The sequence below is a fragment of the Molossus molossus genome, unplaced genomic scaffold (assembly GCF_014108415.1).
Source record: "Molossus molossus isolate mMolMol1 unplaced genomic scaffold, mMolMol1.p scaffold_m16_p_8, whole genome shotgun sequence".
Classification (NCBI taxonomy): domain Eukaryota; kingdom Metazoa; phylum Chordata; class Mammalia; order Chiroptera; family Molossidae; genus Molossus; species Molossus molossus.
The window spans coordinates 44,395,361-44,415,586 of record NW_023425402.1 but is presented as its reverse complement, the minus strand read 5'-3'; positions in this window follow the sequence as shown (position 1 = coordinate 44,415,586).

Sequence of the window (20,226 nt, the reverse complement as noted above, 5' to 3'; positions counted from 1 at the left end):
TATTTTTTGTACAGATAGAGTGGGAGGGAGAGAGAGAGAGAGAAACATCGACGTGAAAGGGACACATTGAGTGGCTGCCACCCGCACGACCAACCAGGGCCGGGGACAAACTGCAACCGAGGCACATGCCCTTAGCGGGAACCGAACCAGGGTCTCTCCAGACTGCAGGCCAACGCTCTAACCGCTGGGCCAAACTGGCCAGGGCTGAAAATAATTCTTAAAACAAAGATACTATTGGGTTGATTAGGGATGAATGTTCCATGAAAGAATAAAGTCTGAATAAAACACAAGACTCAGATGGGCAGACAAGAAAAGCTGGAGACCCTCTAAAGTATGGGTCACTAGAAACCAAAGAATCTGTCTGGAGAGGTGCAGGTGAGGTAAACAGGAAAGCAGCTGGCTCCACTGCAGAGTTGCTGGATGGAGCTTAGTGGAGGGTTAATGAGAACTGATATCAGTATCATCAGAGCCTTGGGTGTTTAACAATATACAAAGTGCTTTCCTTTTACCTGTATTTATTGCATTCAAGTCTCACCAAGAAATAGGTAAGTCAACAGGATTACTCCTTTATTTTATAGACTAGAGATGGAATATTTAAATGGTGAGGTGTTTCACCAAACTTTACATGACCAGAGGTTGAATTAGAACTGAAACCCAAATCTTCTCATATTCTTAGCTCTTCTCTTTTCACTATACACCTGTGGCAGAATAAAGATTAGTGGTTTAGCCCTGGCCGGTTTGGCTCAGCGGTTGGAGCATCGACCTGCAGTACAGAGAGACCCGGGTTCGGTTCCCGCAAAGGGCACGTACCTCGGTTGCAGTTTGTCCCCGGCCCTGGTTGGTCATGCGGGTGGCAGCCACTCGATGTGCCCCTTCACATCAATGTTTCTCTCTCTCTCTCTTCCTCTCTCTCCCTCCCGCTCTAGCTGAACAAAAAATGGAAAAATGTCCTCGGGTGAGGATAAAAAAAAATAAAATAAAAAAAGATTAGTGGTTTAGCTGTGTATTATTATTATTATTATTAATTTGGAGAAGGAATATGGATGATTTTTTAGAAAAAGGACTATCATAATTTCATTTAAAATTGAAAGCCATGCAAAGGTTGATTATGGGAGGGATTGATCATGTGTACTTTCAAGGCCATGTGGAATATGTCATTCTCCCCCACTGCACCCGACCCAGCACTATTTGAAAACCAGAGAGCTAAAGGCCAGTGTTTCTAAGTTAAGAGGACTTCAATGCTCACTCTCATTCTGACCTAATCCTCTAAGTCACTTATGAAACCACTACTAAGGAAACAAAACAAACCTTGCCATGAAGATTTCCTTCCGAAATAACTGCAGTTTATCCTTCTGATAAAGAAAAAAGAAAAGCCCCTGGCTGCTATGTTCAGCTTCAATGGACTTCATTAGAATGAGTGAATGGCCAAAATATGATTTTCACATGACTTTTTGATAATCTCAGTTGTCTTATCTCATTTTGACTACATGGTAGTTTTCATGAAGATTCTGAAAGCATTTACAGATATGAGTCTTTTCAAGAAGATGGTTTTGACCAGACTTTAGAGAATGAAACTATATGTTACATGGTGACCAGGTCTCCAATAGATTTGAATCCCTGCACTTTCTCTATGGAGTCTTAGTGTATAGGTATCACAATTTTTTTTTGAATTCTGAATTTCTTAGTTGGGCATAATACTCTATTAAAAAAAATAGTGTTGTTTTGTGTAACTCATATGTGTGCATGTATGTTCTGTGCCCATATATAAGAGAAGAATGCTTGCTTCTTTTAAAGTCAATAAACATTTATTAAATAATCACTAGGAGCAAACCCTATAAACATAGAAACAGGAAACTCTTAACCCAGCACAGAATGTAATGAATATAGTAAGCATGAGAGACTGAGAGCTATGAAAATTGAAGAAGTGAGGAAATCCCTGTGGTTGAAAGGGAATACTTTAGACATTCAAGCAGCATCTAGAAGAATGTGTAAGATTTTGTCAGGTAGAGACAGAGATAGGACATGCCCAGCAGAAACAGGGAAGACTAAGGCATGTGTATGAGAAAACAATAAACATATTCGCCCAGCTGGTGTGGCTCAGTGGTTGGGTGCCAACCCGTGCACCAAGAGCAGGTTCAATTCCTGGTCAGGGCACATTGCCTAGGTTGTGGGCCAAATCCCCAGTGGGGGGCATGCAGGAGGCAGCCTATTGATGCTCTCTCTCATTGATGTTTCTATCTCTCTCCCCCTTTCCCCTTCCTCTCTCTAAAATCAATAAAGAAAAAATAAACACATACACATGCACACACGTGCGCGCGCACACACACACACACACAACGTATTCAGAAAACCAGAAACAAACAATCAAAGGCTACAGATTCCTTGAATACAGGTTCAACGGTGGAAAGAAGTGTTGAAAAAATGTTTACGTCAGATTTAAAAGTAAACTTAATGGACTCATGGTCAGCTATGGTTATTTCTGCCCTAGGTACACTTAGTCAGGCATTTTCACCTTTTATCACTGCAGTGTGTTTTCTCCTCGAGTATATGTTTCTAATCTGGCTGCCATCCTGTGATGTAAAAGTTGAGAGAAGCCAAGGCAGAATTTCAGTTTTTGCCTCTTGCTCACTGGGCTAATTTTGCTATATTTTCTTCCTTCTTGACTTGTGAAAACCATCTGATGATGGGAAAAGGGACATTCTTAATCAGTAAAGGGCTATCCTTTAGTTAAGATTATATAAACAGAAAGGATTGCCCTGGCCAGTTTTGCTCAGCGGTTAGAGCATCGGCCTGCGGTCCGCAGAGACCCAGGTTCGGTTCCCGCTAAGAGCACGTACATCGGTTGCAGTTTGTCCCCGGCCCTGGTTGGTCGTGCGGGTGGCAGCCACTTGATGTGTCCCCTCACATCAATGTTTCTCTCTCTCTCTCCCTTCCTCTCTTTCCCTCCCACTCTATCTGTACAAAAAATGGAAAAATGTCCTCGGGTGAGGATAAAAAAAAAAAAAACAGAAAGGATTAATTTGTATAGAAAGTAATGTCCTGAGGCCAGGGCAAGGAATTCTGATGGACATCATGAGATTAGAGAAAGTTTTAACGCAGGAAGTACTTATGTTATGAAAAACATATGAGGGGCACCCACATATGCCTTTAGGACTCATAAAAGTTTTCCCGGAAGGAGAAAGGTCCAGGCTGAGATCCCCAAAACATATAGGAATTAATTAGATAGAGTGTAGGATACAGAATAACTTGTTTAGCCTGGCCAGTGTGGCTCAGTGGTTGAGTATTGACCCATGCACCAAGAGGTCACCAGTTCAATTTCTGGTCAGGGCACATGCCCATGTTGTGGGCCAAATCCCAAGTGAGGGGCATGCAGGAGGAAGCCAATTAATGTTCTCTCTCTCATCGATTTTTTCAATTTCTCTCTCCCTCTCCCTTCCTCTCTCTCTAAAATCAATAAAGAAAAAAATTCTAGAATAACTTGTTTAAAGTCCCGAAAACTAGACAATTGAAAGAAATGCAGTATGAGTGACACAGAGAAATGTTTGGGGAGGAGGCTAGGAGTGAACTGTGAGGCAGGAGAAATCAGATTATTAGGGCTTTGCACGCCATTCTGAGGCATTGGACTTGATCCTACATGTAATAGGAAACAATTGAAGTGTTTAAAACATGGAACAGACATGATTAGTAACAGGTCTGTGTAAAGAATATTCTTACATTACCACTTCATCTGAAGGCTTTGCAACCTCCAAGTATGGTTTTTATGTATGTTTTAATTTGGCATGGGACTCAGGCTCAGATGTTTCAACTTATCTAAAGTCAAATGTCAATTTAAAATTACTGTTTACAGAGTCAACTGCCCTTTTAGTTTGGATGTTTTTCCTTGCTGCTTTGCCCTAGTAAGCACCATAATCTTGGGTCTCTATTTAGACATCCCATAGTGGATACTCTCCTCATTTAGAATGTATGTGAGTAGGTTCTTGTGATCCCACAAAAGGCAGATATTTGAAATGTTTGCTACTGTCACAAAATATATTCCAGAAATGCACAATTACTGTCCAAATATTCATTAGTTTCTCCTAGGTGAGACCTGCATCTAAATACCACATGTCTTTCACACCTGTAAGTTTCCACTTTAATAGAGAAAGTAGGCTCTAGATTTGATTTGTCTGTAGCCAGATGCTGCTGCATAGGGAAGGATGAGAAACTGAGCTCCTGGTAGGGATCACAGGGACCATTCCAGGACTAAAATCCTGAAATGGCAAAATTGGGAAGTTGCAAAAGGAGGAAATCTAATCATTAAAGTTTATTGCAAGGGAATTAGAATCCCATGTCTGTTCCACCTGTATACAGTAGGTCCTCGAATGAATGACATGGGTTTATTCAACGTTGTTTGATTATAATGTTGAGATGCCATAGGAATTTAACTCTTGCTTATATCAATTAGCCTGCAGTAAAATTGGTTTTGTTAAGCATCTTTTTTTTTTTTTTTTTATCCTCACCTGAGGACATTTTGTTTTGTTTTGTTTTGACTTATCTTTATTCTTGAATCTATTACAGATGTACCCCCTATTTCCCCATTGAGCCCCCTCCTCCCCAATCCTGCCCCACTTCTGCCTTCCCCACACTATTGTCAATGTTCATTGGTTATGCATATATGCATAGAAGTTCTTTGGTTTATCTCATCCCGCCATCCCTTCCCCCTTCCCTTTGAGGTTCATTAGTCTAACAACCAGTTTGTACTTCTTTTTTTCTTATTTATTTTTATTTATTTATTTAATTTCTTTTTTATTTATTAATTTGTTTTTGTTACAGATGTTTCTCATTTTTCCCCAATCAACACCCTCCTCACTTCCCCCTCGCCCCATTCCCAGCTTTGTTGTCTATGTTCATTGGTCATGCATACCTGTATGTAAGTTCTGTGAAACCACCCAAATCCCCCTCCTCTGAGGCTTTTCAGTTTGTACCCCACCTCTATGTCTTCTGAGTTAATTTTGTTCAGCATTTTGTTTAGTTTATTATATTCCAAAAATAAGTGAGATCATGTGATATTTGTTTTTCTCTGCTTGGCTTGTTTTGCTTAGCATAATACTCTCCAGGGCCCTCCATGCCATCTCAAAGGATAAGAGATCTTTCTTTCTTACAGCTGCATAGTATTCCATTGTGCATATGTACCACCACTTTTTTATCCATTCGTCTACTGATGGACACTTGGGCTGTTTCCAGATCTTAGCTAGAGTAAATAGTGCTGCTATGAACATAGGGGTACATATATTCTTTCTGATTGGTGTTTCAGGTTTCTTTATATTCCTAGAAGTGGGATCGCTGGGTCAAATGGCAGTTCAATTTTTAACTTTTTGAGGTAACACCATAGTGTTTTCCACTGTGGCTGCACCAGTCTGCATTCCCACCAACAGTGTACTAGAGTCCCCTTTTCTCCACACCCTCGCCAATGTTGTGGCGCAAGAGAACTGAGAGACCACCAGAGCCAAATTAAAGCCAAATAGAGAGCAAAGCCAGCCGGCGACTGATCCCCAGTTCTTGGAGAGCAGCCCCTACTTTCAGCTGATTTTTTATTTTATAGGGGGTTTCTTACAAACTTCTGCAGCTGGCATTTCTTGTTGACCTTGGGGAAGAGCAAGCAAGCAAGTACAGAAGCGGAGGCAGTTAGCAATAAGCAGGAGGGAACAAAGGTGGAAGGGAGCTGAGGTGAAAGGGAACTGGGTGAACTGGGTCAGCATACATCTATCCTGCTATTTATTCTATTATCTAAGTTCTAAAAACTAACAAATTCGCTTAGAGAACAAATTCATTTAGAGGAGTACCAGGCCAGCTGGTGCTTCCTCATGTTGCCTCTGAAAGCTTCATCGTTGGCCTTTTGTTTATTTAATCAGGACAAAGTGATAGGAGCAGGTCAGTACAGCCAACACTTGCTGTTTGATGATTTGTTGATGCTGGCCATTCTGACAGGTGTGAGGTGATACCTCATAGTTGTTTTACAATTTGTACTTCTTAATTCCTTAATCTTTTTCACCCAACCCCCACTCATCTGGCAAGCAGCAAAAAGTTCTCAGTATCTATGAGTCTGTTTCTGTTCTGCTTGCTCATTTTGTTTGTAGATTCAATTTTTGATAGATATGTATTAATTGCCATTTTATTGTTCATATTTTTGTTGTCTCCTTCAAGAAGACCCTTCAACATTTCATATAATACTGGTTTGGTGGTGATGAACTTCTTTAGCTTTTTCTTGTCTGGGAAACTCTTGATATGTCCATTGATTCTAAATGATAGCTTTGCAGGATAGAGTAATCTTGGTTGTAGGTCATTGCTTTTCATCACCTTGAATATCTCTTGCCACTCCTTCCTGGTCTGCAAAGTTTCTTTAGAGAAATTGGCTGACAGTCTTATGGGAGCTCCTTTGTAGGTAACAAACTGCTTTTCTCTTGCTGCTTTTAAGATTCTCTTTTTGTATTTAACCTTTGACATTTTGATAATGATGTGTCTTGGTGTGGACTTCTTTGGGTTCATCTTGTTTGGGACTCTCTGTGCTACTTGGACTTGTATGTCTGTTTCCTTCACCAAGTTAGGGAAATTTTCTGTCATTATTGTTTCAATTTCTTTTTTGCTCTCTTCTCCTTCTGGCATCCCTGTGATGCGAATGTTGGCACATTTGAAGTGGTCCCAGAGGCTCCTTACACTAGCCTCATTTTTTTGGATTCTTTGTTCTTTTTGCTGTTCTGATTGGGTGTTTTTTGCTTCTTTACATTCCAAATCGATGGTTTGCTTCTTGGCTTTACTTACTCTACTACTGATTTCCTGTAAATTATTCTTTATTTCAGTTAGTGCATCCTTTGTTTCTGACTGGTCCTTTTTTATGTTGTTGATGTTCTCATTAAGTTCCTTGGAGGTCTCCTTAAGTTCCTTGAAGGTCTCACTAAGTCCCTTGAATGTCTCACCAAGTTCCTTGAGCAACATTATAACCTGTTTTCTGAACTCTGCATCTGATGAACTGCTTATCTCCATTTTGTAAAACAGAATTTGTGTGTACTTGTTCTCATCTATCTGGGAAGCTGCAGCAGGTAGTAGGGATCTAGTTTACTGGTCAACAGGCTCATTCACATACTCCAAAAAACTTTAGCCAAGCACACTTAATCCTCCAAATGGATGGGAAACTCTTCCCTGGGGTACTCCCCAGGACATTTTTGCATTTATCTTCAGATAGAGCAGGAGGGAGAGTGGAAAGAAGAGAGAGAGAAACATTGATGTGAGAAAGACACCCACACAACTCCAACCAGGGCAGGGACAAACTGCAACCGAGGTACGTGCCCTTAATAGGAACCAAACCCGGGTCTCTCTGGTCCACGGGCTGATGCTGTAACCGCCGAGCCAAACAGGCCAGGGCTGTTAAACATCTTTTCACTTAGAGTTGCAGGACCTATCCTCGATAGTAAGTGAGGACTTATAGTACTGGGGATTCAGCTTTGCTTTAGATTTCTTGGTTAAGGTGATTTACTATAGTGCCTCTGTGGTAAGAAATCATTTCTGGTTTTCCTGAAATAGTATATGAATTCTATGTTCACATACAATAAAGTCTTGTCTTGAGTGTGTTTGATGGATCACTGGACTTTTAGTATGTGATTTTGGTGTGGAATAATATTTTTATCTTCAGTGGTGTTTTATATTTGCCTTCACAGGAAAAATATTTTCATGTCAGGAAAGTATATCATGTGCAAACCAAGATTTTATTAATGTGCCCTCCCTTGTTCCTTTCATTCTTCACAATGACCTAAAGACAATCAAACTGATGGTTTTAAAGAACAAATATACATTTCACAGGGGTTATATTGCTGGCTTAGTGCAGATAATGCATATACTCATTAAAAAACTGAAGCTTAAATTACAGAACAAATGACAAAAAAAGACACAATAATAGTTTTTTAAAAGCTGCTATAATCTCTCCCTGCACTTCCAAGGCTGAGAATTACTTGTGCATTGATAATTGTTTAGTTTATAGAATATATTATTTTCCCATTGAATTCCCACTCATATTCAACAATGTTGGATTTTAAAATTAAGCAATAAATTGATTTCCCCCCCTGAATGACTATTGTGAGCTTAGCGCAGTCATTAGTATAGCCATTGATTTACAACTGTCTTTGATCCAGTAAATTCCAATGAAGAACTCAAAGTTTAGAAGAATTACAAGTTATAAATGCATAAAATCCCTGGAAAATAACTACTAAGACCATAGCTGCATTATACAAACACATGAGCTATCTTCTAAATATCAAGATCATTTCATTTGCAAAGGAAATTAATGTCAAATGGTAACTACAGATTCTCTCCACTAATAATATGAATATGTCTTTTCTATGTACACAGAATGCCCTTTGATTTTGGCAAAGAAGTATAGATTGACTTTGCTCAATAGTTCAGATGCATTTAAATCTATACATGGGTTATAAACAGTGATGTGCTGGTAAATATATATAAACATACTCTCCAAAAAAGAGAGAGAGTGAAAAAGAGAGAAAGTAAAAAAAAGAAAAAAAGAAAGAAAGAGAATAGCTAAAGAGAAAGAAAAGTCCCTGACTCAAAGTATTTGCCAATTTCTGTGGTATAAATACTCCTGTACTCCTAACATGGCCTGTTTCAAGCTTCTGATGAGAAATAATTACATGTAGAGTTGAGAAAGAGATGCCCATTGTAATAGTACAGTCTGGCTCTAGCACACTACTTCTCATGCTCCCAAGTCTGAAGTGCTAGATTTTGTACAAATAAATATATCTAAGATCATTTTAGATAGTCTCTCTCTCTCTCTCTCTCTGCTACAAACTTAAAAATTAAATCAATACATATATATAATATATATGTGTGTATGTGTGTGTGTGTGTATATATATATATATATATATATATATATATATATATATATTATGTACAAGGCCAAGACATTTTGCTAGGTATTATGGAGAATTAAAAAAAATATGTAAATTAATGCTTGCCTTTGAAGAATTTACAGTCTGGTTTGGAAAACTGAATGTAAGTCCTTGATGTCATAAACCACACATGCTAGAAATAATAGTTAAATAATAGTTTAGAAAAATATAGACAGAGAGTCTATTATAGATAACAGAGAGTCAATTAGGAATTAACTATAAAATAATGTGTAGTCAATAATTACCTGATAAGAAAAGAGTTTGAAAAAAGAAAAGAAATTTTGAGAGAAGATTTTATGAGGAGTTTTATCAGAGACTTCATAGATGGGTGGCATCTGGACGGGTGGCATCCTTCGAGATGGCACACAGATGAGGCAGAATGCATCTTAGTTAACAATAGTAAACAACTAGGCAGGAAATATAGTTCAAGAGTTGTGGCTGATAGTTACTAGGCAGTTACTCTGTGCCAGGCAGTGTACATGGCTTTATAGAGATTACCACATTCGATCTTCACAGAAACACTTTGAGTCAGGTTACTTGGAGTATTAAATCAGATAACACACAATTCATAAACAAGAAAACTAAGGCTTAGAGACATAAAACAAGTGGCTGAGGTCTCTCAATCAGTAGACAGTGGAGCTGGGGCTGGAATCAAGGTTTCTCTGGTCCATGACCTTAGGCACATTGCTGAATTGGGAAGCAAATCTATACATGTTATTCTTAGGATAAAGTTATAAATACTTTGAATATGAAGAATAAATATTCAGATCTTGTCTTGCAGGGTAATATTATATAGAAAACCAATAACCAAATCCTTGAAAGTTTGGCCCAAAAGTTAAATGTCCAAACATCCATTTGTTTCCTCCTCTGATATTTTTTGTCTTTTGATTTTGGAGTTCATTTATGACTAGCTGGAAATAATGTATGCAAAAGCCAAATAATGCAAAAGCTTGAGATAATGCCTTACAAGCTAGGTAAGTATGTAGTCAACTTTCAAAACCTGATTATACTAATTAGAATATAAATAGAGATACTACTACTGGGACTCTGTGGCTTTTCTAAAACATCTCTTGAGTTATGTTTATAATAAAGTTAACAAAACAGGTTAAGAAACACTTTCCTTTCATCTGCTTGATGTATATTTACAACAACTGAGCATTTATACCTAATTGTGTAGACAAACTCTTTACCATTGAAAGGAGAATTTTGTACTATCAAATTTGTGAAAACTTTCTTTTTGTCCCAATAGTTAAGAAGATTTTGAGGCATAGAAGTCTAGAGAAGGACGATACATTCTTTTGTATAAACAAAAATATCCTTGCCTTTGCTCATTTTTCCTGGGCAGTAAAGAAGAGAAGCTATTCGATTTTTTATGAGACTGTTCTAGAAATAAAAAATTGCCGATTTGTTTAAGAAAGTCTGTATGGTTTAAAGATTAGTGTTTAATATTCAAATAATTAAACATATTGCCAAATAACCTCTTATAAGATACTTATATTTCCTATGAATATCTTTCAAATGCAGAGGAAGAAAATTTTTATTTTTTCTATGAAATGTAATAAAAAAGAAAAGGTTTCAAATTTATGAATAATAAAATTGGGCAGTATATATGTAGGTTAAATTTTTTTAAAAGTAAATCCTCTAAGGTTTTAGTTCCATTCTTTTTTAAAAAATTATTTTTGTTAATTTGTTTTTGTTACAGATGTTTTTCATTTTTTCCCCATTGACACCCTCCTCCCCATCCCCCCCACCCCATCCCCAGCTTTGTTGTTTATGTCCATTGATTTTGCATACATGCATATAAGTTCTGTGGTTTATCTTCCCCACCAACACCCCCTCTTCTAAGGTTTGTCAGTCTGTATCCTACCTCTGTCTCTGGGTCAATTTTATTCATCAGTTTGTTTAGTTCATTATATTCCACAAATAAGTGATATCATATGATATTGGTCTTTCTCTGCTTTACTTGTTTCGCTTAGCATAATAGCCTCCTGGTCCTCCATGTCATCTCAAAGGATAAGAGATCTTTTTTCTTACAGCTGGATAGTATTCCATTGTGTATATATACCACAGCTTTTTTATCCATTCATCAACTGATGGACATTTGGGCTGTTTACAGATCTTAGCTATTGTAAATAGTGCTACTATGAACATAGGGGTACATATATTCTTTCTGATTGGTGTTTCAGGCTTCTTAGGGTATATTCCTAGAAGTGGGATCACTGGGTTTAATTCCACTCTTAATTTAGTTTTTATTTTATTAGACACTTCTTTCCTTTTCTCTTATACTGTGGAAGATGAAAAGGAACTTAGTTTACAATGAGTGCGCAGACCAAATATTACAAAAGTGTGCAATAATGCCTTACTAGTTGGGTAAATATAACAACCTTAAATTAGAAGAACCATTAAAAAGAGCACAGCACTTCTGGTTACTAAAAAGACTTCAGTTATGTAAGATATATCCTTTGAGTCAGTGGTTTTAAATTAGTCTTACATATATCAGAGATCCAGTTGAGATTCTGATGGAAATAGGTGCATGATTTTTCATACAATTTTAAGGGATATGCTAATGGTCTGAAGTCCATCTATGGATCTTCTAGAATCCAATCAGAATAAATTTACATAGCACACCAAATTATAGCTAACTGATATCTAATATTTTGATATCTATACATATACCTATCTCTATTTCTCATTGATAGTAAAATCATTCAACCAGACTTCACATAAATACTTCAAATAAGGTTTTCTCTTTCTTCCAATCTAGGTTCTTGAAACTTTCATTAAGAATCTTCAGATATTTTTTTCTACAGAACCAAAGTATTTATAAAAACATGATTTATTCGCTGCTATTATACCATAATTTATATTGACTGATTCTAGGATTATTTGAAACTTAACTTTAAGTTTAAATTATATAAAATTTATACTAGTTTCTGGTTCATGGGTAAAGAAATAACTATTTTATTTTTACTTTTCCCGCCATCTAGTTTTATGATCTATCTATCCAGCTTTGTATTGGATCCTGGAAGAACTGTGAAGCTGACATTTTATAGAGTGTAGGACAGAAGTGAGGAAAGGAACCTTTAGAATAGTATTCAGGCATTACGATTTAAAAAGCATAACAATTAAAGGATTTTCTTAAAAATTGATATCTTAGTCATAATGCCAACAGCTACAAACTTTAGGGCTTAAAACAAGCAAATAAAAATTTGACCATACTTGGCAGCAGATTAGCTTTGGTAAGACAGTGTTGCAACTGCAGCTCCTTTTGCATTTACTTGTATTCATGTGCTTTCTTGTGACTAGAACAAGAGTGCCTTTGATAAGTCTATCGATTTCCACTGTATGCACCATCCAAGGGGCCTGACATGTGGATTCATCATGTGTTCTGCTACCCAGTGTGTGAGCTTCTCCATTCAATAATCTGTAGAAATAACTAGCTCATAGGTGTGTGTACCTGTGAGTGTAATGGATTCACAGGCATATGGGCCAGCATGAGGAGCCTACCTATATAGTGTCGTCATCTCTTGTCCACCCAATTCAAGCTTTTCTATCAAATCTTTCCCTTTTCCTTTTTCCCACAGGCCCACATGCACACCCGATATAATATCCACAGTTATAGTGAGTCATTTAAGGAAGAAAAAGGCAGTGTCTAGCCAGGTCTTTCTCAGATGGGTCTCCCTTATATCTGTCTCCCTAGTTTTATTCTCTCTTGGTGTTACAACACATCACTGTTCTCAGTGGTAACAGATAATAGATTACAGTCCTACTGGTTTACCACTTCCTTCATGCTCAAGATAATGAGGCTTGAAAAGAAAAGACAGTTACTTGGGCAATTAGGTGGTTAGGCATTGCTAACAATCTGTATTTTTTATGCTAGTGACTGTACTGGTGAGTTTATAAAAAGGAATGAGTAACTGTTGGTCTTCCCAGCATTTTAGCACAGCTTTTCTCTGCTTTTAATACCCGTGCAAGAGACTCTTAGTAACTACCCAGTTTCAAAGCCATGCACTTTCAGTTGTACATAATTTATGTATTTTTACTCAAGTTTAAATGTTGGAATTACTCTCACTCTACTCATTTCTTTTCCTTTTATATGGCCTTCAGGATACAGCAAGAACAGTTTGTCTTGAGACTGACTTTACTGTTTACTGATAGTATACAGGGTAATTTAGTTGGTAGAGAAATGGACACAAAGAAAAAGCTTTCTTCAAGAAGATACAGTATACGAATCCTACTCCTATTATTCATCTGTTGGGTAGCCTTGGGCAAGCTTCTTAACCATTTTGCTTTTCTTTTCTTCTCTGTGAAAAAAAATATTATGAAGACAACCTACCGGTGAAAGGAATGTCACAGAATGATCCTAACACTGCAAAATATTAAAAAGGAGTAGCTTTGAGCATTGATGATGCTGCTAGTTCCAGAATCCTTATGTTAAAATACCAGACAACCTCAACAGTTCACTGACTCATTCAAAGGATTTCTGGGAAAAATGAGATGTTAGCTGAGTAATTAGGATATAGCAGAAATGATACAAGTATATGTAGGTTAAATCAATCTCACAAAAAAGTTAAGAAAAAAAGTCTTCCCAAACTTTTTGAAAACTCAGTATAAATAAAAGGCAGATTTTTAAAAATGTATTTACAGATGATTACACCTAATTTATTCAAATCTCATTTCTCATGGGAATGTGTGCTTGCCAATGAGAAGATAATGGTTTAAATATATGATCTAATACAATAAATATGTGATATGGAGTCATAAACAGGAATCTTATTAAAATATACACTGGGATTTGTTGTTATATTCTTTTAAAATTATACTTTAAATGGTTTAACACTTAGCAATATTAAGTTGTTTGCCAAAGTTTTCAAAGTGGTATTTCCTCCACATTCATATTTCTACTCAGCAAGGGAAGGTGGTGGTGGTGATGGTGGGGGGGGGGGGGTTGAATTTACAAAGTAGGATTCTGTCAGATTAAGGCAGCCATTAATTAACTCCAGCTGTCTTGGTTCTTCCTGGAAGGATATTGTTTCTGGGTAGCTCAAGTGTAAACTTGGGATCTCCTTACCTATAACCTTAGAGCTGATTTCTAAGATTTGGATTCTAACTAGAATCTAAAACACAGCTTTAGAAATCAGAATTAACACCTCAGATTATTCCTGGAAGCCAAGTAGAAGGCCTCAATACTTCTGAAGCCCAGCTGATGTCACCCTGTTTCCAGTTTCCTGGATAGCGGCAGCTCCAGCATTCTCACCCGTTAGAGTTTCCTACTGGTAGCCTTGTGTAGTTATTGAGAGTAGCTGTATGTAGGGCACCTAGTTGTAATCCAACTGAGAGATTAGACTACCAGATGTCACAGTGGTCATTGTGAAGCCAACTTATTTTCTCTTAAACCAGACCAGTCTACTTCTTGGGGTTCCATCCTCAGGTTTCTGGCCTCTTTCTAAAAGGAGGGAAATTCACACACCTGATAGCACACTCAAGTTTTCATTAAATCAACCTTAACCTAAAGCTAAACTGGCCAACGATTGGGTTTCAGGGTCAAGGTCAGAAGCAGCAGGGCAAAGATGACAGAGTGAAAGAGGATTTACTCATTTCAGAATTCCTGGAGTTTTAATACTGACACCTTTCAAGGGAAAGAAAATGGCCAATAATGAAGTGACAGGTGGATAAGTTAAGAAGTCATGGATGGATCTTGAGAACATGTCATGCTAAGTGAAATAAATCAGACAGAAAAAGTAAAGAACCATATGATTTCACTCATGTGGAATATAAAACTGAATGTAACAAGTGAACAAATAAGAAAAACAAAGACAACAGTATGGTGGTTACCAGAGGAACAGGGGGTGAGAGGGAGGTAGAAGAAGATAAAGGGGTCAAATATATAGTGATGAAAGAAGACTTGACTTTGGGTGATAAACACACAATGCAATATACAAATTATGTATCACAGAATTATACACTTGAAAACGATATAATGTCATTAATCAATGTCACCCAAATAAATGTAATAAAAAATAAACATGAATAAAACAAGGAAAAAAAACAATAAATAAGATAACATAACTCAGAATGTGAAACATTTCAGTGATTTCTGGTTGCACTTAGAATAAGTTCTGAAGCTTAAAAACAAGTAAGCCTTGAGTAAAAATAGTTTGAATATTAAGTGGCCTTTTTCCTGTGTAATTAGACACTGTGTGTGTGTGTGTGTGTGTGTGTGTGTAAATGTGTGAACATAATAATTCAAGTAGCACAAAAGATTAACAGCATAATGCATTTATCTTCATCTCTTACATGAGAAAATAGTAGGATAACACGAATAAAAGAGGTTTCCAGGAAACCAGTTTGGTGGGGTTATATTAATATTTGAGCCAATTAACACAATATCCTGCTTTAAGTTTAGTCTGCAGTAACTTGGAAAACTTTCAAAATGATCAAGTTATATAAAATAAATATTTAGCTGCATTCTCTTGGCCACACATTTCAGATTATGTGATAGAACAACCTAAAAAGCTCACTTTTCCTGACAAATTTCCCAATTTTTTTGTGAATTCCAAATTTAAAGAAATCATCATTGCCTAAGTTTTGTGGGGTTGCTGCCATTACTGTCATTTGCCAAGCATAATCAGTGAGTTCATTAGCTGAACCACAAATATGTAGTATTAACCATGTTCTTAAGATTTAAAGAGTGAAAGGAGACAAGAGACTTACTGTGAAGTTTTTCTCATTTTTCTATGAAGTGAGAACCAGAAAAAGCACTTTTTTAGGAGGAAAATAAAAAACTTTGAAACAAACTTTTTGGCAGTATTTAGCCTTCCCTGAATTTCCTTATTAGAGAAACCGTAGTATAGAACCTTCTGCATACTGCTATGGTGTTTTTCAGTCATTTGCATGTATCCTTAGCTCTCAGAGAGTTTTACTCAATAACTGGGGCTTTGGAGACTGCCAGACAGGAAGAGAACTAATTGTGAAGAAAGTCATGTTCACAAAATTGCTGAGATAATTTAACTTCTTACATGGCCAAACCCATGTAAGATGACGTTATTTGCATGCTGCCTGGGACATTCATTTTTCATAATTCTTACCACTGACTTATTGTTTTTAACCATAAACATTTTTTGGACCTCAATGTCCCCGCCTGTAAAATAGGGATAAGGGTATTGGTCACATAGAAAATGATGAGATAAAACTGTGTCTAAAGGACTTTGCTTGACAGTAAGTATAATCCACATATCTGTGTTGTTTTAATAGCACAGTGCTTTATTAAAGAAGAAAATGGGCAAGTAACTATTTCTGAAATGTTTTCAGCTATTCTGGTGTTACATAAATAGTATATAATTTGATGACAACTGTGAATAGTTTTTTAATATATGTCATAAAATTCATCTCTTGTGTCATGTTAAAAAAGGCTTCTTTTTAGTTTTGTGATTCCGCTATTTTTCCAGTGAATAATAGATTTTTAAATAACCATCTTATTAAGACTACATCATTTAAATAGAAATTTCTACTCTGGCACCCTGGCATTGAAATTCCTTTTTCCTCTGATGTTTTCTTCCTCTATGGTACTCCCCTCTTTCTTTCACTATACTTTATAATTTATTTATTGGTTACATTAATTGTGTTTTGTATCTTTCCTGACTGGAGTAAAATCTCTAAGAGTTCACAAGTTTCTGTTTTGTTCAATGATGTATCCCTAGTATCTAGAACATCTCTTGACACAAGAGTATTGAATGGTTCCATTGATAAACAAAGTTTCTATTTGAATTCCAGCTTCCACTCAATTTCCACAGTTTAGAGTTCAAATTTGCCTCGGGCTTTTGAACTAATCTGGTCCCCAATCCATCCACCTACACTTCCTTCTTTCCTACCTTCTTTCCATCTCTCTGCTCTTAACTTGCAGTCTATCTAGGCTTTGCTCTTCCCATTGCCACCTGAAATGTGGTTTTGACACTTTCTTCTAGCTATCATTTTAGATTCTCTGAATTAACACCACCATACATGGTGAATCGTTTATCTGAAGGATTCTGAGGGCACAACAGTAAGTACAAAATGGCTACCAGTGTGTTACACGAGGAACGCATGTGTGGATGTTGGAATTGATGGTCCCTGGGACAGTGTGTTACAAAAGGCCCTTCTGGCAGCTAATCGTATTTCAACAAGAATAGCATGCACACCAATGAATGTTATGTGACCTTTTAAACTTTCAATTTGTTTCAGATGTGGCTTGAAGTATTGTGTCATCCAGAGTTCATTTGCCTGTTGGATGATTCATTTATTGATCTCCCAAGCAAACAGATGGTGGGTAGGGGAAAAGACAGGAGAAAAAGGAAGGAAAAAAAGATGTGAGAGAGGAAATAATTTGGCACTAACATGTCTGTGTTATGATTACCTCCACAACTAGAAGTGAGCATTTTGGTTTCCTATGTGAAAATTCAAATGTAATACAGTATATAAACTTTAGGTAAGTTGTGTGGTTTAACTAAAGTTTCTGTAGTCCTGTTTGTTTTTTGGTTGTTTTCATATAAGTGTAGATGATATTTATAAATGAGGGAAGTTAGAACACGAGTCACACAATGTGGCTGATGGCTTCTAAGTTGAAAATATTGAAAACTGGGAGTGAAAAAGATCACATCAAGAATGACTCTTTGTATTCCTAAGAGTCAGGCTATAAAATTTATTGCATGTTGTATAGAAAGTCAAAAATAGTGTGTGCTTTTAGTCAAGACACTTCTTTGTGATCATTCAGCAAACATGACCGAGCGTCTTTCAAGTTCAAGGCATCATGCCCAACGCTGGAGCAGGAACAGCAGGAGAGTAGTGACAGAACAAGGAGAGCTACCATTCCCGTGAGAGTATGAAGTGCCCATTTCTTTCAAGAGTTACCTGCAAGCCTCACCAAACTCTTCAACATGGATATTACAGTGCATGCTTTCCTAGGGCAAAAACTGAAGATCAGGAAAGTTAAGTAATATTCCAAAGTCACACAGCCTGCCTGACAGAACCAATATTCAAGCGAGTGTTTAGATGGCACCAAACCTATGCTATAGGTAGTCATAACCTAGAAAAGACAATTACTCTCTCATTTACTCAACTGCTCTCTCTTTCCCCTACCCCCAGGATATGAGGGAGAATGTGACACATAAATATATAAAAGAGGAAGGAATACTTTTCGTTTATTTGATTACCTGGACTACCTAGATTCTGGGGGCTCCCTTGGATACCTGGACATTTATCAACACTTTGCATTATAGTGTGCACTTCCAATGACATGTATATATTGATGACTCTTCATATACACTTTGTGCACATGCTAAGTTCTTGGGATACACATACAGCTAAGACCTAATCCTACCTTTTGGTGTAAGAAATAGATATGTCAAACAATTGCTGCCATATTGGCCAACTGTCCAGTTCTTTTGAAAATGTGCCAGGGAGAAAAGCAAACTGCCACTTGAGACAGAATCAAGAAAGCACAGTTATTGGGTAAATGCTATAAACCTGTACTGAAAGAAAAGTGGGGCTTAACAGTACAATGAGGCTTACTTGAGAACAAATATATTCTATTCTCTTTTCCTATTCTCCCCTTTCTAAACATTCCTTTTTAGTTTTTCTCTACATCATAAGGTTTATATTTTGCATCCCTGAGAGGGAAAAATGTGTTTTTCAGAGCTTACATATAGTAGTTGAATAATAGGGTTATAGAAAATAATTATTTAAAATTGCAGAGTTCTTAGATTCTTGGAGAGAAGTCATTGCATGGCTTTACAAATAATGATGGTTATACTACAGTGAGTTGGCTCAATACAGCAAATTATTGGCCTGCACATTTCAAATTAAGATCTAATTGGGGGAATATGAATATTTTGTCAAATACTAAGAACAATCGTATTTCATTGAAAACAATATCAATTTAAGATACCGTATGATTTCAGAGATGTTAAAATGTGAAAAAAATGTACATTTTAGAATTGATAAAATAGGGTGTGTATTAGTCAAGTTTCTCCAGAGAAACAGAACAATGGGATATGTATATAGATCTAGAGATTTATGTTAAGAAATTGTCTCACACAATTATAGAGGTTTATAAGCATGCTGGAAACCCAGGGGAGAGTTGCAGAATCCAAAGGTGATCTGCTGATAGAATTCCTTCTCCTTCTAGGAGGTCAGTCTTTTTCTATAAGGCCTTCAACTGACTGAATAAAGCCCACCCTCATTGTGGAGGACAATCTGCTTTAACTCAAAGTCTGCCTATTTAAATGTGAATCTCATCTAAAAAATACCTCAACAGAAACATCCAAATATATGGGTACTATAACTTTGCCCAGTGACACATAAAATTAACCATGATAGAGTGACATTAGAAAGTATAGGAAGATTCTGTTCATTGTCAGAAATGTTAGTATTAGAAATCACCCCAACATATAGAGTCCAGACAAGAGGCAGAGTAGTTCTTTGCTCTGTCTCTTGAGCTCCTGTGGGGGTTGGGATTCATCTTTTCTGATCTCTTCCAGCCCTTTCCTCAGAAGAAAACACCCACGATACAAACAAATTCACCCCCAGAACATGATTCTGGTGTAATATGAAGGGGGAAGACTCTGTCCTTTCTTCCACATTACTAAAGCTTACTGTTTTCCTAACTTGATAGAGGCCCGAATTCCAGGGGGACTGGTAGATGGAGAGAAAATAAAATGTGCTTTAAATATACAAAATAGAGTATTTTTTCTAAGTTTTAGTTTAGTTCTTTTAGATGGAACTTGTGTAAGCAGACTGAAGAAGGGTGGAGAGAGAGAGAAGTTATGGTAGAAGAGCAGTTCAGCCTCATGGCTATCTCCACCTGTCCCTGGTCTGACCACATTCCACCCCCGTCCCATGACCTTCCCCTCCCACCACCAAGCTCCTTTCTAAAATCCCCTGGACATAGCACTGTTACTTTCTCTATAATGTTCTCAAGGTCTATCTTTGCAGACAATAAATCTCTGTTAAATATTAGCTATGTTCAATATTTTCCCTCCACCTGATTGCATAATCCTTGAACTGCTGACTCACTCTTGCTTTATCATAAGTATTTACATTTTGGTTAAAATCATGGACTTTGGAGTCATGGAATCTTCGCTTCACCACTTGTGTGACTCTAGCCTTAGCTACCTCATCCATAAATTTGGGATAAGACTGTGGTGATGACCACTTCGAAGGCATATAAATGTCAAATTCTGTTGTATATCTAAAACTAATATAATATTGTATGTTAACTGTGCTTTAATAAAAATTAATGAATTAAATACATATAG